This window comes from Pan troglodytes, chromosome 4 (assembly GCF_028858775.2).
Source record: "Pan troglodytes isolate AG18354 chromosome 4, NHGRI_mPanTro3-v2.0_pri, whole genome shotgun sequence".
NCBI lineage: Eukaryota > Metazoa > Chordata > Mammalia > Primates > Hominidae > Pan > Pan troglodytes.
In genome coordinates, this window is record NC_072402.2 from 154,399,170 (window position 1) to 154,420,358 (window position 21,189).

Consider the following 21,189-nt stretch of genomic DNA (forward strand, 5'->3'; position numbering starts at 1 on the left):
CTTTGGCTTGCTCATTATGTTGGCTTTCCCCCATCCTGAGTGACTAATCCATGCCGCCATTTCATCATCATCAATCTTTCCTTCATTCAATGTGCATTTACTTGGAGCTGCTGTGAGTTTCTAGACAAGATGAGACTGAGACATGCTATATTGTGTAAAGTTTAACTGTTTGGACTGTAATTCAAGAGTGCCTGGATTTGAATTGCAGCTTGCCACTTATTAACTATGTCAGTCATTTCAGTCTGGTTAATTAACCTGCCTGGGCCTCAATTTCCACAACTGTGAAGTACAGATAAACACCAGGCCGCATAAGGCTGTTATGAGGATTAAAAGAGATCATCCTCATATTGATGCTCTGTGCAGTGCCTGGCATAGAGCAAGTACTTTTCTGAGAAACAGAAGAGTGACCACTGTGCCAAGGTGTTCTTAGAAAGAAAGAGTGGTGCAAGACAAGGTAAGCAGGTCAGAATCCTGCGGGGCCTCACAGGGAACCAAGGCAACGATGTTTAAACAAATTCTTAAATGTCTTTGCATGGTTTGAAGCAGGGCACTGACAGCATTGTTTGCAAGAAAAGAACGTGTATTGCAGAAATTATATTTAGTATAAATGATTTTTTTAACTAGAAAAATTTGCAAGACAGCCTTACTACTCCACTTTTGTTCAGCCTGATCAACCTCCGAGCTACCCCACAGTGCTCCTAAATACCCTGACATAAAATCCTGCTAGGATGCACTAACTTTGATGTTGATGATAAAAGCACTGGTGAAAGAAGCATTAAGAACTGATATCCATGATGTGCTTACCCTTGTCAGTTTAACAGGCATTATTTTACTCAAACCTCACCACTTCCTGCCACTGTCTTATTATCCCATTTTATGGATGAGGAACCGAGGCTAGAAATCTCACAGTTAGGAAGCACCTGGATTTCCACTGCACATTTTCTGCTCCAGGGCTCACTGGTTTCTCACTGATTTCCAGAGGGGACTTGAATGTGATGGAGACACAGCCCTGTGGTCAGACAAGCTGTCTTAGCTCTGCCTCTTGCCTCTGTGCCCTCAGTTTTCCTATTTGAAAAATGTGCGTAATACCACCTACTTCAGAGTGGTTGTGAGGAATCACTGTATACAAAGCAGTCAGCATAGTGCTAGGCATATAGTAACCACTCCTTAAATGTTCTACTATGGTCATTATTTTGCTGCATTGCCGGTTCACTATGGTGTTCTCCGGATCTAATGCACAGAAGGATTAGAATGCTTTGTTTCCTTAAAAGGCTTCTCCTTCCCGTTAACCAGCTCCCTTGTCTCTGAGACAGCGTGTCATGCATGATAGAAACACAGCCCATCCCCTGTAAAGGACTGCTATGTCACTTACACATCTGTTCCTCCTCCCTCGATAGGGGTGGAACAGAGAAGCTCTCTATGCACACATTCAGGAAGCTAAGCCCCAATTCTTTCTAAACTAGTTTTCTCCATATTATGCTTTTTAATTAAACCTTTCAAGGTTTAATTAGGAAACAACATGAGTCATCTTTGTTTCTGAAAATGTATTTGTGGTTTGGCTAATTATGTAGTGAGATTTAATATGATTTCTCCTCATGTGTGAAATTAATACATTGAATATTTTTAAAAGGAAAACATCTAAAGCATTTACCTGAGCACCAGATGGTGAGCAAATAATCAGTTCAAAGGAATTCCTCTTAAAGTAATGCTAAGAAAAGCTGTGCTGGTTTTAACTGGGTCACTTTACATAGGATGCCTCAAAGAGAGAGAAACACTGTCTCTTAACCAATACATCCATTCCTGCAGCCTTTAATGTCACTCCATTGCTTGGAGATAAGATCTAGCTTTCTTTACAAGGTGCTTCACTCTAATACTGACTCCCACCCAACTCCTGAATGCTCTTCTCCAACTACATCCTACACTGTCATTCTTCAAAACCATGATGCTCCTTCATGCCTCGGTGATCTTGTACATGGTGTGGTTCTCCCTGCAGTGCCTTGTCTCATTGTTTTTGGATAAACTTACATGCATTTGAGTTAACAATATCTTTATTTTCTGTATTCTGATGCTTTGACATCATGGGGGAATTGCTGACACTGGAGGAACTGCCGCTTGCAGGGTTGGTGAATTCCTAGACACAGCAAACAGCTGCCTACCTGCAAACCTCCTTCTTTCATATGCAAACCATCTAATCTAGGGAACATATCCAACCACCTCCATGATCAGGCTCTCACTTTCTAGACCACTGTCTCCCTCCCCTAATCACTCCAGGGTCAGGTGCCAGACAACTGGGGACAGCCCCTCCACCCAACACCACTGAAAAATCCCTCAAACTAGCCCATCCTAAGCTTGCTATGTCTTTGCTTGGTCTCTCCGTGGAACCCACAATAGAGGCTCCTGCCCACATTTTCCCTTCACTCCCTGTGCCTCCTGACCAACCCCCAAGGCTTTCCCATGTGACCCCTCTTGAGTGGCATGATATGCCTCTGCCTCTAGGGATCTGTAGGTATAAGGTTCTTCCATCCTGACAGTAATTTCTATGTCTGCCTGTTTTAACTGTAACCAAGATTTGTCATAATTGGTTATAGTAAAACATCTTTCCAAGTGCAGCTCAAAAGCTACTTTCTCTGTGTTGGCCTCTCCATTTCTCTTCCAAAGACGCTTACTGTTTACAAGCTGCATTGTAATACAAACATGTCTGTCTTCCTCATTAGGCTAAGCTATCCTAATTCCATGCCTTGTTCTTCTCTGAATTCCCAACCTTTAGCATGAGGCCTGACATAAGTACTATGCAGCACACATGAGGAATACGTGAATGAAATGAAAATAATACACCCTTTCAAGCTGAATCCATTAGTAGCAGATGAGTCAGAAAATAGTAGGATATGAATGTTTCCCTAATTCTCCCAAAATGAATGGGCACTGTAACTTGTTGGTTCAAAGTACAAGTCCCTCAATTTCAACTATGCCATGTCCCAAGTACGTGGCTTTGGAAAAGGTGTTTCTTCTCAATGTGCTTTGGTTTTTTTATCTTAAATATAGGGATAATAGGCCAGGCTCAGTGGCTCACACCTGTAATCCCAGTACTTTGGGAGGCCGAGGTGGGTGGATCACTGGAGCCCAGGAGTTTGAGACCAGCCTGGGCAACATAGCAAGACCCAGTCTCATAAAAAGAAAAAATATAAATTATTTTAAATAGGGATAATAATAGTATCTATCTCCAAGTGCTTTAAAGATGAAACAGGCATGGTGGCTCACATCTATAATACCAGCACTTTGGGAGGTTGAGGCAGGAGGATCGCTTGAAGCCATGAGTTCAAGACCAGCCTAGCAACAAAGTGAGACCCTATTTCTACCAAAAAAAAAAATGAAAGAAAAAAATTAGCCAGGTGTGTTGGTACATGCCTGTAGTCCCAGCTACATATTATATTATATATATATAAAGATGAAAAGAAATAAGGCCACAGGTCTTTTGACAAAGTCTTTGCTCTACCTGTAATATTCTTTTCTTCTCCTCCTCTACTGCCTAACCCCTCCTTACCCTTGATGTCACAGCCCCAGGCCCACTTTATTAGAGAAACCTTCTCTTATGTTTATGTATGCAAATATGCACACACACATACAGAGAGAGAGAAGTGGAAGGTGGGGAAAATAGAAAAAGATTTATTTTAAGGAACTGGGTCACACACTTGTAGAGGCTTGGCACACAAAATTTTCAGGGTAGGCCAGCAGGTGGAGACCCAAGAAAAGGTTGCAGTTTTTTGCCAAAAGACTGCCTTTTGATACAACTGTTGTTCTTCCAGGGAAGTCAGTCTTGTTCTATTGAGACTTTCAACTGATTGGATGAGGCCCACCCACATTCTGGAGCCTAATCTGCTTTACTCGAAGTCCACTGATATAAATGTTAATCTCATCATATATTATATATATATATATGATGTATATATATATACACACACACACACACACAGAAACATCTAGAATAATGTTTGACCAATTATCTGGACACCGTGTCCTAGCCAAGTTTATACATATAATTAACCATTAGAGATTGTAACCTGAATGAGGGCAAGATTCAGTTTAATATGCCTAACTGCTGTATCTAGCACATTAATAATTATTTTTCGAGTGGACATACAGTACTGCAGAGTACATACCTAAATGCATAGTCTGTGGTGGATGGTGTTGCACTATACAATAGAAACTTAGGAAACAGCCAGGACCCAGCAATTTAAACGGCTGTCATATGATGAAAGGAAAGTTCCCAGAACATCCACTAGTGAAGGTCTGTAAGAGGGGTGATAGGTAGAAGGAACCAACAAGACGACCCTTTAGCCTAGGCCCTAAGCACAGAGGGTGACGGCAGTCAAAGGAACTTTTTTTTTTTTTTTTTTTTTGGCTATCTGTCAGTTTTTGTTTCCAAACCCCAATGTAGACTTTAATAAGCAGAGCTGGATCACACTTGGGTCACAAGGATTACACAGTTCTCCTTAATCTCCTTTTACCAAAGACTGACCCAGAGAGAAACACTCTCTAACAGAGGCCCACCTCAAATGCCTTACTGCTCCTTCCAGGTACTTAGCTCCTACCCTGGTAGTCCCAGAAGCTCTACCCCTGCCTTCTCTGCAGGAGGGAATGAGGACTGGCAGAACTTTCAGATGCCACAAGGAGCCAAAAGAGACCACGTTTGTGTCCATCACTTTTTATCTAAGTGTTTCAATGAACAGTCACTGAGCATCAATTCAACAAATGGATATTGAGCACCAATTATGGGGAAAGGAGATGCAACAGGCCATATAACTAATAAGCAAAGGTCAGGCAGGAATAAATATTAGGGAGAAAAAAGAAAGTAGGACCAGTAGGAAGGTGAGCATCTGGGGAGGATTCTGTTATAAATGGGTGGTCAGGAACGACCTTTCTAATCAGCTGACATTTAAGCATACACCTGAAGGGACTGAGCCAAGTATATATTTGGGGAAATGTGTTTGTGCAAAGGTCCTGAGGATGTATCATGCTTTGTGTGTTCGGGGAAGAGCACAGTAACTGATGTATCTAGAACAGTGTGAACAAGGGGAAGAATATTCAGACAGGAGGATGGAGAAGCAGCACGGAGCCAGATGCAATGAAGCATTCTGGATGATGTAAAGACTGGACCTCTCTCCCTGTCTGAGGTGGCTACCACCTGTGGGTTTTGAGCAAAGGCCTGAAATCAGGGTCATGAAGAATCAATGGGTGCCCAGCCTGTATTCTGAAACAAAAGGCAATCTCCCAAAGAAAGCTTTATTTTCTAATTCACTCAAAGTTACCTTTTGCTCATAAAGTTTGCTTTCTAAGGATTACTACTTTGGTCCAGATGTGCCACCTTTATTACATTCTGGCTTCTGTGAGGAGAAATGACTGTGGGGGCAGGGAGGAAAGCCAGGAGATCAGTTAAAGAGGCTTTTGCAAAACCCAGGGAAGATAGGATGGTGCCTTGGACTAGGATGGCAGCAGTAGACATTTCAAAAAGTGCTTAGATTTTGAATATATATTGAATGCAGAGATAATGGGATTTCCTGGCATGTTAGTGTGTGGATGTGAGAGAAAAGGATCAGTTATAGCCTCAATGATTGTAGCCTGAGCAACTGGAAAATGAGGCTGCACACAGCAGAAACGGGGAAGGCTCTGGTGGGGCCTAGGCCTGGAGAGTTGGGGAGGGGCAGAAATCAGAAGTTTAGTGTACATGTGTTAAGTTTAAGATGTTTTAAGTTGGATATACAAGTATGGAGTTCAAGGCAGAAGATGTCAGTATAGGAGTAATCTGTGTAGAGATGGTAACCAGGCCAGGATACTGGTTAAGATCACCTAGGAGGTAAGTATTGATTAAGGTCAGGAAGATGAGGAGGAACCAGTATGTAAGTCTAATAAAGAACTGCCAGTGAGATAAGAGGATAATTGAAAGAGATGTTCCAGAAGCTCAGTGTTGATAGTTTCAAGAAGGAAGGAACAATGAATGGTGTCACATGCTGCTGGGAGATTGACTAATGAAACTGGCACTGGACCGTTCAGTTTTTTTGCATCATGGAAATGGAGAGAGCTAAAATCACCAAATATTTAAAGGAGTTTTGATATCAAAGGGAGAGAAATTAGGCAGTAGTTGAAGGGGAATTTGGGATCAATGGATCTAATGGAGCACATCTGTATGCAGATTAGAGTGAAGCAAGAGAGAAAGGAAAATTGATGATACAGAAGAGAGGCTAGCAAGATGGTACGCTCAAGTGGGGAAGAGAAGACCCAGAGTGTGAGCAAGGGCTGAACCCTAGCAGCATGGAGAGTCCACGTAGACCAACAGGGTGAGAGACAAGGTGAGGACTGATGCAGAGTGAGTGGGTGTTGGGAATATATGGAAGTCCTCTTCTGATGGTTGTCTTTTTCTTAGTGAAATAGGAAGCAAGGTCATTAGAAAAGAAAAGGAAGACTGTCACATCTATATCACCTTCTCTTTTGATTCCAGTGTCTCCCAATTGGAATCCCAAAGAACCAGAGCAATTGATTACAAAAGTACTTGGCAACTGAAAAGCATGATCAGTCGCAGAAATAATGATTATTTCTTGAATGACTGATCTCTATAAGGCTTGAGTGCCCTATAGTTTATTCCTAGAGTGAAATCATATTTCACTGGCGAAGTAATTTAGGAAGGAATGCCATTCTGCTAACTAACTCAGAAGCCCACAGTGTAGTCGATTCTCCTTTTGCCTCCCCCTTGTCTCTTTTTTATTAAGTAGATCAAATTAGCCTCTCCTCTCAAATTGCATCTCCCAATACTGAAAGCTCTAAAGAAAAACAACACACAAACAGAGTAGCAAAGACAAATTCTGCAAATGAAGGGAACAGAACAGAGAAGATAATCTGAGCAGGCAAGACCAAGTTTGTTTTTTGGCAGACATACGAGGAAAGAAAGCTGTGAATACTCACACATTAATGATTTTTATATTGTCACAACTATAATCAAAGCCCTGATGACAGTGTTGTCATAAAGTCTATACAGCCACTACTCTTGGCTTGGGTTTACTGTGTATCCTGGGCTACAGGTTCAGAATTCACCATGATAAATTATTCCAAGACTGTTCAAGCTCCCCTTATCACACTGTGTTTTAGTATCTCTTCCCAAGCCTAAAATACAATGTGTACTTTTACACCAAATATAGAATCTCAGAGAAAGAAGCTTGGAGTTTATCTTATCCAATGCTTCTTCCAGTTCCAGAATTATTCTTATACATTCCCTGGCAGCCAGCCATTTGTACTTTATAAACAGCCTCAGTTATAGGTCGACCATTCCACTTATGGGATGTTTTGCATTTTAACAAGCTGAAATCTCTCCCTTCTACTTCTAACTTTTGAATCTTTGACTACTCTCTGGGGCCACACAAGACAACACACATCCTATCACCTTTTTGTGGGGACCCAGCCACCATCTTTCCTCCATCTTGCCCAATAAAGGTGCAATCACTTTCTGAATCACAAATATATCCTCATTTAGGGTAAAAGCTTTTTGTATAATCTTTGCTTGCTAGTAAATTAGACATTTAAAAAACAAATATGCCTACTGGAAGTGAAGTTCTGAGTAGTCCTTTGCCTAGAGAGGGTTAAAAGCTCCTGTAATGCCAGCACTACCAAATTTAATGGAAAGGACAGAACTGGATGAAATTATATTTTAAATGATATATCTGCCAGGAATACTACAAGGAATGAAAGGGAAGGAGCACCAGGTTATCTGAGATTGAAAGGTAAAATGAGGGAGAGTTGCTCACCCTGCATCCTACTGAACTGTCACCTCCATCCTGCTCCTGAACAGCTTTCCTCTATCACATATTCATTCAGTGGCTGCAGGCTGCAATCTTTGAGCTAGGTGCCAGAGTTTCAACGGTGAGCATTCTTTCACTTACTCATTCAACACCTATTTATTATAGACTTAAACGTTGCCAGCATCATCCTACCAATGGGATTAGCAGTGAACAAAACAATAGGAAAAAACATTCCTCTCTTTGTGCAGTTAATATTCTAGTGAGGGGAATAAATGAATCAAGCAATACCGTAAATATATGCAAAATTGCAGCAGTTAACCATGCTATGAAGGGAAGATTCAGGATGCTACAAAAGCATGTAATAGAAGGAAACTGAGCTAATTCAAATGAGGAGGAAAGCCTCCCCTGAGGGGGTGATGCTTGACTTGGGCTCTTGAGGATGAGCAGGAGAAGGGCTGGCACGGGAGTGGCATGTATGAGAGGTGAGAGGAAGGCATGATCAAGGTTAGAGATCAGAGGTAAGGAAAATCCAGACAACGCAGGGCTTGTGGGCCATGTTAAGTTTTTTCACTTGTTAGCCGATGAGCAGTGAGAGTCCACCGAAGTGTTTTAAGCCAAGTGTGTGTGTGTGTGTGTATGCATGCATGCATAATATGAGCAAATTTGTATTTATAAGAGATCACTCTTTCTGCAATGTACAGAATGGATGGGAAGGGAGCACGGTGAAAATAGAGTTAGGAAATTATTCTCATGTTCCAGAGGAGAGATGGCAGTGACTTGGATCAAGGTGATAACAGTGGGTGTAAAAACACAGAGACAGATTAACAAGAGTTTGAGGAGGTAAACCCAAATTGTGGTGATTTGAATCTGGGAGGCAAGGGAGAGCACGAAGACTGTAGAAATCTCTGGCCAGGCCTGTCACGTGCACAGTTCAGTTATCTGGCATGGAAGATAATGCACTGCACCAGGGTAGGCACTGGGCATTGTTGGTTTAATATGATGTTCACATAGGACACCTAGTTACTGTTATGTAACCAATGGAGCAAGATGTAACTGTGGCATAAGAAAATATAACTAGATACCCGGGCGCGGTGGCTCACGCCTGTAATCCCAGCACTTTGGGAGGCCGAGGCAGGCAGATCACGAGGTCCGGAGATAGAGACCATCCTGGCTAACACGGTGAAACTCCGCCTCTATTAAAAATACAGGCTAGGCATGGTGGTGGGCACCTGTAGTCCCAGCTACTCAGGAGGCTGAAGCAGGAGAATGGGGTGAACCCAGGAGGTGGAGCTTGCAGTGAGCCGAGATCACACCTCTGCACTCCAGCCTGGGTGACAGAGCGAGACTCCATCTCCGAAAGAAAATATAACTAGATATTATTCTAGTGGTTCAGGTTTCTAAAGACTTATTATGGTGGTTGTTTACAAGTTTGTAAGTTAATTGTGCTAGAGTTTCAGAATGATATGTTTAAGGGGTATAAATATCTATAAGCCCCCAGTTAGGTCTTCCTGCAAACTGGCAAGACTACACACTGAAGAGACAGAATCCCATAGCCATCAATCCATGCCAATCTGGAGAGACTTGAGAAATTTCTCCTCTTATATATCCTCCAGCTTGAGATCTCTTACTTTGCTAAGAATGTGTTTGTTTGTTTTTTTGTACTTATGGCAGTAAAATATAATGTAAGATGATTGAAATTCCAGCATGCTCATTTTTCTGAGGTTTCACATAGTGCTCTGTTGGACTTCCACAGCATCAGAAATGGAATCCTAGGTAGTGACTAAGGGTGGCGATGCCACTCACTGGGAAAGGAAGTTCTGTAAGAGGGTCAGACTTGGGGAGGAAATGCCCCAGTTAATTTAGGGCATATTGAGTTTGGATGTCTGTCTAAGATGAAACACAGTCATGGAGACATTGATCAACAATATGAGTCTGGAGTTCCAAGGAGTTGTCTAGAATGATGGCTCTAAGAATGACTTACACTGTCTCAGGGGAGAACCATGCTTGATCAAGAAGCGTTGCATATCAGAAATGCTGTAGAGAGCCATTTCTGCAAGGAAGGTTGGGCCAGGGCCTCCCTACTCTGAGGTTCTATGATTTATTAATAGATATTCTTAAAACCACTTGAGCATCTGAGTAAAGCTGTGTTAGCCCTGGATGAACTGGTTAGAAAGAAACAAGACTACTTCAGCCAGCTTATGGAAATGTATGAGGAGGAAACAGGAGTGTGAGATAGAGTCCAGAGCCAGCTGGGCCTGATGGGTTCCATAAATAAGAACTGGACTCCATCTGTAAGACAGATGATCCCTTTCTCTGGAGGGAAAGGTCCCTGCTTTTGCTGGTGATAAAACAAAATAGCCACCCCAACCCTAGCCAGAGTGGCCAACAGAGATTGGCCAATTCCACACTCTTGCCCCAGGTAAAATATCCTGCCAGCCCATTTCCAAGTATCTCAGTCCAGGGAGTCTGCCCACTGCCTGCTCAGCAGAGGTTATGGGAACAGAGTTTCTCAGAAAGGGCATTGGCAGGCTTGATAAATTGACTAACGTGTCTGCACACAATATAATGAATGATCTTCCCATCTTTGAAGAAAAAAACAAACTTTCTGCTTTCCAATCAACAACTCTTAATTATCTTTATGGTTATTAATTCGTACATCCATATTTCTCCTTGATAGTTTATTACTCTTATGCTTTCTGTCAACTATTTTCTATCTGTCACTTTCCAGTACTGGATATTAACATTTCCTTTCTCAAATTCTAGTCATCTCCAAAGCATTTTGCACTTCTCAATTGTATTTATGTCACTGTTTGATCTTGTTTTGTGTCTAAGTGGTTATCTATCTTCTTGTAATCCATCTTGAAGATGGCCATACTGAAACATTGTGAAATTCCTGAAATATTTTAGAAGTATTTGCATCTTGTTTTCTTTTCGGAGACCTTGCCTATTACAATAATTATGAGGAGGTTCAGCCTCAGACCCTAAATAAAACTGCCCCCTAAGAATGTTCGTCTCTCCTGAAAATAGCACGGGCATCTGGACATGTCCAAAACCTAACCCCTTAGTTTCTTCCCTGTTCCTTGTGCTGTGTTGTCAGACTTAAGATATAAATCTGGTTGTCATCCCTCTGTGCATTAACCTCTATCCTACATAATTACTTTCTAACTTGTGTACCACACTCTGCAATCTTCTCTGTCCTGAAGCCAGATGGTCTCTCTAAACACAGTCTTACCATGCCTACCATGTAATTCACTGTTTAACTGCCTTTAAAAGAAAGACCCCATACTCCTTTCTTCAGCCAACAAGGTTCTAATGGCCTATTCACCCCTCTCCAACTCCCTGGGCTTTAACAAACTCTTTATGCTCCTTCAGCCTGAAGAAGTCTTTTTTCCATCTCCTGTTTCTTTCTCCTTAAGGTCCCCTCCTCAAGCATGGGTTAGCCGCGCCAGGCCCAGCTCAGATTCTCCATCTCATTCTAATTCTCTTACAATAACTGCTTTTTGTTATATTTCAATGGTCAGGTTTACAGGTTTGTCTTCTACAGGAGAGGAAGTGTAATCAGTGCTGATGTTAGGGCCAGAATGGTTGGGTTCAAAACCAAGTTTTGCTGCTACATATCTGTATGATTGTGGTCAAGTTACTTAACCTCTCTGTGCCTCAGTTTTCTGGATGCAAAACAGGGATAGTAATAGAATCTGTTAAACAGTACATTGTCATATTCTCTACATTTAGTACTATGGTAAAACACATAACCAAGCCTCAAATATCTATAGGATAGTGTTCAAAATGAAGGTAATGTTTATTCAGGACCATTGCAATAGGTTCAGGGACCACTGCACCTGCGGTTTTGCAGCCAGGGAGAGAAATTGGGCTCAACTCTAAACACAGAAAGTTGGGAATGTAGCAGGGTGAGGGTCAATGGATGGAAAATAACTAAGAGGAAGCATCAGGGGTGAGGGAGATCCTGACTCAACTCACCCAACAGGATACTTGCAGAGAAAGACCAGGTGATCAGACCCAGGGGGATGGTGGAGGATGAGGAACTCAAACTGATAACAAGGGTAGCAGGGGGAGTTATTGCTAAAGCTGGATTTTACAAGGAGTGGGGAAAAGAGGCATAAGGAGAAAGTTCAGAAGCCCAACTAAAATTTGGTCAAGCAAAGAATCTTTGTCAATGGACAGCCAGTGTTCAATATTTGATTGGAGATAGATAGACCAGTACTATCTTCTGGTCAATTGTTAAAAACATATAGAACTGAAGAATACCTAGGTTTTAAAATGATTCAAAATATTAGCAAAGACTCAGCAGAAGTTGGCAAAAATAACGTTAGAATAGCAGTGTTTCCAAGTATATGCTAGAAACTAAATTCTTAAGCACTCTGGAAATAATACAAAACTGTGAAGTTAGATCTGGATTTTTTTCTGTCTATCATCTTGGTTTCTTCATAAATTAGAATAATAATGCCAATATTATATAAGTCATGAACTAAATAAGATTATATGCATAAATTACCTATCATAGGACTTAATAGAGAAGGTAATTAATACACTGGGTTTCCCTTGATAAATCACTTCCGTCTTTCATACAAATTTATTTTCAATGTAAAGTACAAAAGGCAGTTGGAAGAGATAAGAACATGTAAAACTTTCCTGTTTACCCTGTGAATGTTAAATAGTTCAATCCATAAACAATACGACAGCTAACATTTTGAAATAGCAAAGTGTGCTGGACACTGTTCTAAGTATCTTACATTAAATACCTCAATTATCCTCCCCACAATCCTGTGAGGTCACTACTAGTGTTATCCTCTTGTAACAGTTGGGTAAACTGAAGCTTGGAGAAGTTTTCAAAGAAGACCAAAAGATAATCAGAAACAGAGAAGAATAACTTCGTGACAAATCTCAGAGTCCATTCTGAAACCCATGGTAGCATTGAACAGGGAAGGAAGCAATCTCAAAATGATAGATTTTCCTTTGCTCAGAAACTGGAATTCTCATAGTAATGGTACCTTCTTCCTCTCTCTCCTCCCATGTTCAGAAAAAAGTTACTGCATGAGGTAGAGCAACCTGGCCAACATGGCAAAATCCCGTCTCTACCAAATTTCCAAAAGTAGCCGAGTGTGGTAGCAATGCCTGTAATCCCAGCTACCTGAGAGGCTGAGGCAGGAGAATCACTTGAACCCAGGAGGTGGAGGTTGCAGTGAGCCGAGTTTGCGCCACTGCACTCCAGCCTGGGTGACAGAGCGAGACTCTGTCAAAAAAAAAAAAGGTAGAGTCACTGCACATGCTTAGAACTGATAGAAGCTTGATTCTTTTTTATCAGCAGTGGCCCCCCACCACCACCCCAAGATAAGACTTTTTAAAATAGTGGCTAACATTTTTCTGTCATAGTTATTTATTTCTTAGCCAAAAGATAAGCCAACAGTTGCTTAGAGTAGCATTTTTTTCAACTTCACCGTGCACAATGGTCTGTGTGACTTCTTCCCTCACTACCCCAGGATTCAAACACGTTCATAAACGTGCTCCAAAATCACCTGAGTTGCAAAAACATCACTTGTGTAAAAGAGTTGCACCATAACTGATGATTGATGTTGTCTAACCCAGAGAACTATATTGCAATGAAGTTGAGGATTTATCGATAAATGTGATAATAATCCTCTATCTTTGTTTACATCTGTAATTAATGCAGTTCAGGAAGAAGCCCTTGAAACCTTATATAAACAACATCTATCCTTACTGGAATAGATTACAGCCATATGTCACCGTTCAAAAGGTAATTGGTACATTTCATTAGAAAGTAATTGAAAAAAATTATTTTAATGCCTCATAATAAATAATCCTGATAAACATTATTAGCAGAGATAGCTGTACCATGTAGAGAATTTTCTTTGCATCAAAAGATGGCATATGCTATATATCATTCTTGGATTTTTCTGAGGAGCTTTTACTTGCCTTGTGATTGAATAAAGACTAGTACACAATTACATGCGGAGCTTTCCTTTGAGAACAAGTCCTTCTTATAGCCACATGCCTTTACCATCCCCCTGACTGGCATTGACAGTAAGGCCTTAGTTTACTCTCTATCTCTCCAGTGAAAATCTCCCACGTGTATTAACAGAAATATTTCTAACAGTGGCTTAACGCAAAGGCCTCAGAGGCAGTGAGACTAGGCTATGAGCTCTCATGCTTTAGTTACATGGAATTGATGATGGGATCTATCTATCTCTCAGGGTTGTAGCAAGCATGAAATGGGATGATACACATAAAGGATTTAAGTAATTCTTGGAATACAAGAAGCACTCAATGAATATTAATAAATGATATCATCATTATCTTTTCTATCAGTGTCTTACTGCCTGATCTTTTAAGATTAGCCATCCCAGGCTGACCTTTTATTTAAATTACATTATAAAATCAAGGTTAGTATATATAAGTAATTTTTCTCCATTCAGTAAAATGTGCAATATTCTCGTTACCAGCCATAGGCAGAACTAAAAATAACTTCTAACATCCCATGTCCCCCTCTCCTCAGCAAGGCCCTGAAGTGAAAACAGAACAATTCTTTTTAGAGTTTCATAACTTTGTGAGCTACTATGTAGATTAAAGCCATTCCATTTAGTTCTTCAGCAAAGGAAGTGCAAAAATCCCAAGAGGCCAAGTAAAATGAAATTATACTTCTGACAGGGAACCACCTGAAATATCAAAACAATGGCCAAAAAGAGGCAAGTTAAAAATTTTTCATTGTGCATCTCCAATACTTCAGCAGCATTTGAGAGGTTTTCTCCACCTCCTTTCGCAATTGTACCACAATATAGTCCAGACCTATACTAAAGACAATATACACATTTATTACAAGTATATCATTAGAATTTTTATTACCTTTAAGATTCAGATAAGTGAACACTTATCCAAAATCACAGGTCTACTAAGTAAAATGTCAGACCCTAGATTCTGTGCAGTTTTTTTTAGCTTTTATGTGAAGTTCAGGAGTACAAGTACAGGTTTGTTACATAGGTAAACTTGTGACATGGGTGTTTGTTATACAGATTATTTCATCACCCAGGTATTAAGCTTAGTAACCATTCGTTATTTTTCCTGATCCTCTCTATCCTCTCACCCTGCCAAAATGCCCCAGTGCATGTTGTTCCCCTGTATGTATCCATGTGTTCTCATAATTTAGCTCCCATTTATAAGTGAGAACATGCAATATTTGGTTTTCTGTTTTGTGTTTGTTAGTTTGTTAAGGATAATGACCTCCAGCTCCATCCATATTCCTGCAAAGGATATGATTTCATTTTTTTATGGCTGCATAGTATTCCATGGTGTATATGTTCCACATTTTCTTTATCCATGCTATCATTAATGGGCATTTAGGTTGATTCCATGTCTTTGTTATGGTGAATAATGCTGTAATGAACATATGCATCCATGTGTCTTTATAATAGAATAATTTATATTCCTGTGGGTATATACCCTGTAATGGGATTCCTGGGTCAAATGGTAGTTCTGTCTTTAGGTCTTTAAGTTCTGTCTTTAGGTCTTTAAGGAATTGCCGCACTGTCTTCCACAGTGACTAAACTTATTTACACTCCCACCAACAGTGTATAAGCATTCCTTTTTCTCCACAACCTCACCAGTATCTATTATTTTTTGACTTTTTAGTAATAGCCATTCCGACTGGTGTGAGGTATCTCATTGTGGTTTGGATTTGCATTTCTCTGATGATTACTGATTTTGAGCTTTTTTTCATGTGTTTCTTGGCCATGTGTATGTCTTCTTTTTGAAAAGTATCTGTTCATGTCCTTTGCCTACTTTTAACGAGGTTTTTTTGCATCTGACAAAGGTCTATAATATCTAGCTTCTAGAAGGAACTTAAACAAATTTACAAGAAAAAAACAAGCAAATTTTGCAAAAATGTTCTCCCATTCTGTAGGTTGTCTATTTACTCTGTTGATAGTTTGTTTCTTTGGCTGTGCAGAAGCTCTTTAATTAGATCTCATTTGTCAATTTTTGCTTTTGGTGTTTCATCATTAAATCTTTGCCCATGCCTATGTCCTGAATAGCATTCCCTAGGTTGTTTTCCAGGGTTTTCAGAGTTTTGGGTTTCACATTTAAGTCTTTAATCCGTCTTGAGTGAATTTTTGTGTATGATGTAAGGAACAGGTTCAGTGTCAGTCTTCTGCATATGGCTAGCCAGTTATCTGAGCACCATTTATTGAATAGGGAGTCCTTTTTCCATTGCTTGTTTTTGTCAGGTTTGTCAAAGATCAGATAGTTGTAGGTGTGTGGTCTTATTTCTGGGTTTTCTATTTTGTTCCGTTGGTCTGTGTCTGCTCTTCTACCAGTAGCATGCTGTTTTGGTCACTGTAGGCTTGTAGTATAGTTTGAAGTTAGGTAGCATGCTGCCTCCAGCTTTGTTCTTTTTGTTTAGGCTATTCGGGCTCTTTTTTGGTTCCATATGATTTTTAAAATAGTTCTCTAGGTCTGCGAAGAATGTCAATGGTAGTTTAATAGGCATAGCATTGAATCTATAAATTGCTTTGGGCAGTATGGCTATTTTCACAATATTGATTCTTCCATGAGCATGGAATGTTTTTCCATTTGTGCCATCTCATTGAGCAGTGGTCTGTAGTTCTTTAGAGACATTTCACTTCCCTGGTTAGCTGTATTCCTGGGTATTTTATTATTTTTGTGGCAGTTGTGTATGGGAGTTCACTCTTGATTTGGCTCTGGGCTTGACTGTTGTTGGTACATAGGAATCCTAGTGATTTTTGCACACTGATTTTGTATTCTGAGACGTTGCTGAAGTTGCTTCTCAGCTTAAGAAGCTTTTGGGCTAAGACCATGGGGTTTTCTAGATATACAGTCATGTCATTTGTAAACCGGGATAGTTTGACTTCCTGTCTTCCTATTTGAATGCCCTTTATTTCTTTCTCACCTGAATACCCAGATGAGAACTTCCAATACTGTGTTGAATAGGAGTGGTGAGAGAAGGCATCCTTGTCTTGTACTGGTTTTCAAGGGGAAATACTTCCAGCTTTTGCCCATTCAGTATGATACTGGCTATGGGTCTAATACTTAGTTTATCGTGTTTTTAACATGAATGGATGTTGAATTTTATCAAAAGCCTTTTCTGCATCTATTGAGATAATCATGTTGTTTTTGTCTTTAGTTCTGTTTATGTGATGAATCACATTTGATTTGTATATGTTGAACCAGCCTTGCATCCTGGGATTAAGCCTACTTATTTGTGGTGGATAAGATTTTGATGTGCTGCTGGATTCAGTTTGCCAGTATTTTATTGAGGATTTTTGCATCACTGTTCATCAAAGATATTGGCCTGAAGGTTTCTGGTTTTTTCTATCTTTGCCAGGTTTTGGTATCAGGATGATGCCTCATAGAATGAGTTAGGGCAGAGTCCCTCCCTTCTCAATTTTTTGTCATAGTTTCAGTAGGAATGGTAGCTCTTCTTCATACATTTGGTAGAATTCAGCTGTGAATCTGTCTGGTCCTGGGCTCTTTTCGGTTGGTAGGCTATTTATTACTGCCTCAATTTCAGAACTCATTATTGGTCTATTCAGGGATTCAGTGTCTTCCTGGTTCTGTCTAGGGAAGGTGTATGTGTCTACAAATCTAGATTTTCTAGTTCATGAGCACAGAGGTGTTCATAATATTCTGTGATGGTTGTATTTCGTTGGGGTCAGTGGTAACATCTCCCTTGTCGTTTCTGATTGTGTTTATTTGAATCTTCTCTTTTCTTTGTCTGCCTAGCAGTCTATCTATGTTATTAATTTTTTCAAAAAACCAGCTCCTGGATTCATTTATTTTTTTGAAGGGTTTTTCATGTCTCTCTTTCAGTTCAGCTCTGATCTTGCTTTGAGATCTGCTAGCTTTGAGGTTTGTTTGCTCTTGGTTCTCTACTTCTTTTTGATGTTGGATTGTTAACTAGAGAGCTTTCTAACTTGTCCATGTGAGCATTTAGTGCTATCAATTTCCCTCTTAACACTTCCTTAGCTGTGTCCCCGAGATTCTGATACATTGTTCTTAATAATTTCAAAGAACTTATTGATTTTTGCCTTAATTTCATTATTTACCCAAGAGTCATTCAGGAGTATGTTGTTCGATTTCCATGTAGTTGTGTGGTTTTGAGTGATTGTGCTTTGGTTTGAGAGACTGTTATGATTTCAGTCATTTTGCGTCTGCTGAGGAGTGTTTTACTTCTGCTTGTGTGATCAATTTTAGAGTAACTGCCATGTGGCAATGAGAAGAATGTATATTCTGTTGTTTTGGGGTGGAGAGATCTATAGATAACTATCAGGTCCGTGTAATTTAGAGTTGAGTTCATGTCTTGAATATCTGTCTCAATGATCTAATATTGTCAGTGGGGTGTTAAAGTCTCCCACTAATATAGTATAGGAGTCTGAGTCTCTTTGAAGGTCTCTAAGAACTTGCTTTATGAATCCGGGTGCATATTTATTTAGGAGAGTTAGCTCTTCTTGTTAAGTTGAACCTTTTACCATTATGTAATGCCCTTCTTTGTATTTTTTCATCTTTATTGGCTTAAAATCTGTTTTGGCAGAAACTAAGATTACAACCCCTGCTTTTTAATGTTTTCCATTTCCTTAGTAGATTTTCCTCCATCCCTTTATTTTGAGCCTATGTGTGTCACTACATGTGAGATGGGTCTCTTGAAGACAGCATACAAATGGATCTTGGTTCTGTATTCATACATGTGTATTTGATCCTCTCATCATTATCTTAGCAGGTTATTTTGGAGACTTGTTTATGTGGTTGCTTTATATTGTCATCAGTGTGTTTTTGTAGTGGCTGGTAATGATCTTTCTTTTCCATATTTCGTGCTTCTTTCAGAGCTCTTGTAAGGCAGATTGATGGTAACAAATTCTCTCAGCATTTGTTTGTCTGAAAATGATCTTATTTCTCCTTCTCTTATGAAGAATTCTAGGTTGGAATTTATTTTAAAGAATGTTGAATACTGTCCCCCATCTCTTCTGGCTCATAGGGTTTCTGCTGAAAGGTCTTCTGTTAGTCTGATGGGTTTCCTTTTGTAGGTGACCTGTTCTTTCCCTCCAGCTGCCTTTAACTTTTTTTTTTTCCTTTCCACCTTGTAGAATCTGATGATTATGTGTCTTAGGGATGATTTTCTCATGGAAAATCTTACTGGAGTTCTCTGCATTTCCTGAATTTGAATGTTGGCCTCTCTACCTAGGTTGGGGAAGTTCTCATGGATGATATCCTGGAACATGTTTTCTAAATTGGTTCCATTCTCATCTTTTTCAGGTACAACAATCAGTCATAGATTTGGTCTCTTTACATAATCCCATATTTCTCAGAGGTTTTCATCATTCCATTTCGTAATTTTTTCTCTAGTCAGAAAGGCAGTTTTCAAGCTCTGAAATTCTTTCCTCTGCTTGGTCTTTTCTACTGTTAATACTTGTTATTGCATTATAAAATGCTTGTAGTCTGTTTTTTAGCTCTATCAATCAATTTGGTTGCCTTCCTCTCTATGCTGGCTATTTTGGCTGTCAGTTCCTGCAATGTTTTATCATGATTTTTAGCTTCCTTGCATTGGGTTACAATGTACTCTTTTATTTAGCTCAGTCAACTTTGTTCTGATCCATATTCTGAATTCTACTTCTGTCATTTCAAACCCTTGCTCGTGAGGTAGTATGGTCATTTGATAGGAATAGGGCACTTTAGCTTTTTGAGTTTTCAGTGGTTTTGCACTGATTCTTTCTCATTTTGGTAGGCTTATCTACCTTCAGTCTTTGAGGTTGCTGACCTCTGGATGGTTTTTTTGTTTTGTTTTGTTTTAAACAGTCTGGCCACTTTTCTGAAGGCCTGCTGCAGTTTGCTGGGGATCCACTCCAGTCCTTAATCACCTCAGATTTTCCAGTACCTGGAGGTATCATCAGTGAAGGCTGTGAACAGCAAAGATGGCAGCCTCCTTCTTTCTCTGGGAGCTCCATCCCAGAGAGGCCTGAAACCTCTGTCAGCCAGAGACCCTGGTTGGGAGGCTCCACCCAGTGATGAGGAATGGGGTCAGGGACCTGCTGTGCTGGGGTACTACTTTCACCCCCAGTCAGCTTGGACTCTCCAAAGCCCAAAGGCTGGAACTACTAAGCCACCCAAACAGCACAGATGGCAGCCTGCCCCCCACTGCCTCTGGGAGCTCTGTCCCAGGGAGTTTTCAAATCTCTGTCAGCTGGAGAGCACTGGCAGGGGTGGCTGGAGGCCCCAGTTGTGAGGTTCTTCCCTGTGAAGAGGAACAGGATCAGGCATCTGCTTAAAGAAACAGTCTGGCTATGTTTTTGTAGAGCAGCTGTGTTGTGCTAGGGGTATCCCTTCTGCCCCAGTCAGATTGGACTCTCCAAACAGTAAAGATGGCAGCCTGCCCCTCCCCTCAGGAGCTCTGTCCCGGGTAGGTGCAACACTGCTACTGGTGGCTGGCTGGCATTCCAACCCAGTGGGTCTTATCCTGTGAGGTGCCATAAAAGCAGGGCCTGCAGACCATCGCTGCTTTGCCCCCTGGATTCAGCCAGTTTCCTAGGGGTATCTATGGTGGTCTAACCTCCTGCTTTGCCAGAGTTGCAGCTACTTGTGCTGGGAAGCCTGGAAAACCAGAGTATCTAAAGTTCCCAGGTCTCCATGTGTGCCTGAGAAGCTGCTGTGCCAAGACTCCAGGTAGCTCTGTGTGTCAGACTGAAGGCCCTGGTGGAGTGGGTTTATGAAGGGATCTACTGATCTGAGGGTTGCAAAGATCCATGGGAGAAGAGTTTTCCTGGGATCACACAATCACTCGCTGCTTCCCTTGGCTCCACATTCTGCTCCCAGATGGGCCGTCGTCCTGCCTTGCTCTTCTCCATTCTCTGTGGGTCAAGTTGTTTCCTTGATTAGTCCCGGTGTTGACTGCCTGGATGTGTCAGTTGGCAGTGCTGTATTTACTTGCCCCTTCCTTCCTTTCCTCTCTGTGAGAGCCACGCATCCTATCTGCTTTTAGTCGGCCATCTTGGCCACTCCTTACTCTGCTTTATTGCAGTTTTGTTCATCTGAATTAGAGCACAGGAAGCCATAGGATAAACTTGACACATCTTCCTGGAGAATATTTTACCCAAAGATTTGGATACAAATCAAATAACTCACAAATGATAAACTATTATTTTTTTTCATTAAATAGGGATATTGTATATGGTACAACACCAAATTTGTATAATTTTTGAAGCTGAACAGAAGAGATTTCCATAAAAAACACTTACCTTTTAGTGAGTCTGTGTATCTGTGTCCCAGACCCCCAGAGGAATGCACTAATCCTCTATGAGAGCTGGCAATTCAATGGAAAGTTTTAAGAAGGCTACTTTGAAGCCAGATAGTCCTGGTTACCTGAGCC

At 40.6% G+C, this 21,189-nt stretch overlaps 1 protein-coding gene and 1 long non-coding RNA gene across 12 annotated transcripts in view; one reads left to right on the forward strand and one right to left on the reverse strand.

Moving 5' to 3' along the window:
* Nucleotides 1-21,189, forward strand: part of SGCD (sarcoglycan delta) — a 1,029,217-nt gene that overhangs the window by 980,648 nt on the left and 27,380 nt on the right. The window lies entirely within an intron of this gene.
* The window catches only part of LOC104006615 (uncharacterized), a 46,799-nt gene that overhangs the window by 712 nt on the left and 24,898 nt on the right, over nt 1-21,189 (reverse strand). The window lies entirely within an intron of this gene.